The sequence below is a fragment of the Balaenoptera acutorostrata genome, chromosome 10 (genome assembly GCF_949987535.1).
Source record: "Balaenoptera acutorostrata chromosome 10, mBalAcu1.1, whole genome shotgun sequence".
In the NCBI taxonomy this organism is placed as follows: Eukaryota; Metazoa; Chordata; class Mammalia; order Artiodactyla; family Balaenopteridae; genus Balaenoptera; species Balaenoptera acutorostrata.
In genome coordinates this window covers 79420178-79422437 of record NC_080073.1, presented here as the reverse complement: position 1 = coordinate 79422437, position 2260 = coordinate 79420178, and the positions used below count along the sequence as shown (strand labels likewise).

General features: G+C 49.3%; 1 pseudogene; it reads left to right on the top strand.

Annotated features, from left to right (window-relative positions):
- Positions 1–1028: 1028 nt before the first annotated feature.
- LOC103000513 (patched domain-containing protein 4-like) lies at positions 1029–1594 on the top strand (annotated as a pseudogene).
- The last annotated feature ends 666 nt before the right edge of the window (positions 1595–2260 follow it).

Genomic DNA, 2260 nt, shown 5'->3' with positions numbered 1-2260 from the left:
GAGATTCCACTTCTGGGCAGTCCGCAGCTGCGGGTTTTGAGCGGTGTATTGCAAAGAACCCGCGCACACTGATTTATTAAAAATGCGGCATAGCCCTCTCTGCTTCTTGTCATCCAATCAAAACAGAATTAGTGCGTAGAGGATATTGGAACGTGTTCAAAGTTGCCTTCTCAAGTCCACCTTCCACCAGCCTCTCTGGCTCTAAAAAGCCGCTAATTTATTGGGTCGTCGTCCTCATTTCATTGATTCCTCCATTTCCTTGCCAAGGGAGGAGGTGGGAACAACAATAACAAAAATTCTTACCAAAAAATGACTATTCTTTAAAGAGTATTTCGCTTTTTTCACCACCCACTCCTCTCTGACGCCCTCTAGTGGGACAGGTATTAACATGTTTACGGAGTCCTATTTTTACAGATGTCTAGTTAGGAAACGCAGTTCATCCGGGCGGAGAGGAAATCCACACAGGTGGACCGGTCCACACTGGCCACCTCCCCCGAGGAGGGTGGGCGAACCTGCCGGAAAGGGTGGGGGCAGGAGAGTTGCATCGAGATGGAGACTTAGAGAAAAGATCCGCGGGCTCGGGCGGGGAGCGCAGCGGAACCCGGGGTCTGGGGCCGCAGGAAACCGGCAGTTTAAGAATTTGCTAATAACCCTTTGAGACTTCCCTGGCGGTCCCGTGGTTAAGACTCCGCGCTTCTACTGCAGGGGGCGCGGGGTCCATCCTTGGTCAGGGAAGTAAGATCCCAAATGCCCCGCCGCCGGCCAAAAAAAAAAATAAGAGAAAGAAAATAATTTGCTGTCTGGTAGCACCTGCTGCTGTGTGTGAAAAAGTGCAAAGAGAGTGCGCCTGAGAAGCACCTGGCAAAGCGCTGGCGCGAGATGAAGGGACGGCGAAGGCGGAGGGCTTAGTGTGGACTGCTGGCGTGGCGGCGATGGGACCGCGAGGTGGGCGATCGTGAAGCCAGGTGACCGTGACGAGTGGAGAGGGTCTGGTGCTGCACCTGTCACTGTGCTAGACCTGGTGGAGGATGCTGCGGCAGGTGCTTCGCAGAGGGCTCCGGTCGTTCTGCCACAGGCTGGGCTTGTGCGTGAGCCGGCACCCGGTCTTTTTCCTCACCGTGCCCGCAGTCCTGACCATCACCTTCGGCCTCAGCGCGCTTGACCGCTTCCAGCCCGAGGGCGACCTGGAGCGCCTGGTCGCTCCCAGCCACAGCCTGGCCAAGATCGAGCGCAGCCTTTTCCCCCTGGACCAGTCCAAAAGCCAGCTCTATTCGGACTTACACACCCCCGGGAGGTATGGCAGGGTGATCCTCCTCTCCCCACCCGGGGACAATATTTTGCTCCAGGCTGAGGGGATCCTGCAGACTCGCTGAGCCTTGCGGGAAATGAAGTGAGCTGCGAAGTCTGTAACTACACTTTTTCTCAAATGACAGGGCGAGCTCTCAGCATGAGATATGCGTGCTGGATGATATTATTTCAGTGCTAAAGGATCTCAGGCAGAGTGCAAGTGAGGTATCCCAACCCTAAATTAAAGGTATGCTCCTCCTGCATGGTTCTGCCAGTTAAACAGGTAGCACTTCATTTCTTGTCCTAAACAAGCAAAGAAAATGCAGAGGTCTCATCTTTAAGACACAGAAGACAATTGCTTCTTTCATTGGAGGAGAAGGTGTGGATAAATTTGGAAGGAAAAACTAAAACAATATCAAAGGCACAATTATATATTTATTAGAGGTTGGTTAGTTACTGGAAGGTGGATCGTGAGCCTTTAGCGTTGCCAGGGACTTTTTTATTTCCCTTGCCAAGAGAAATAAACACGTAGCTACCAGCAGCCTGGCTGGAATTTGGTACTGAGTGTCTGTTCCAATGTATGCCTGTGTGACGGTAATAATAAGCTTTGACTATAATTGGGATTCCATGAATTTATGTATGACTGTAGTAGAAATCCCAACAATCACGTATATTTGTGTTTGCATGCAAAAATAGCTGCTCCCTAGGTCTAAATGGAAATAATCATACGCTACATGCAAGGGTTGGTAAACTTGACCATAAGCAAATATTTTAGGCTTTGCAGACCACACACTATCTTTGTCATATAGTTGTTGTTTTTTTTCTCTTCTCTTTTATCATTTTAAACAGTACTTTAAAAATGAAAAAAAAACCCAAAATCATGCCAGGGGTCAGATTTGGACCCCAGACCATAGTTTGCTAATCTCTGAAATAGAAGTTTGTATATGATCAGAAGGGTTTATCTTCCCTTTTT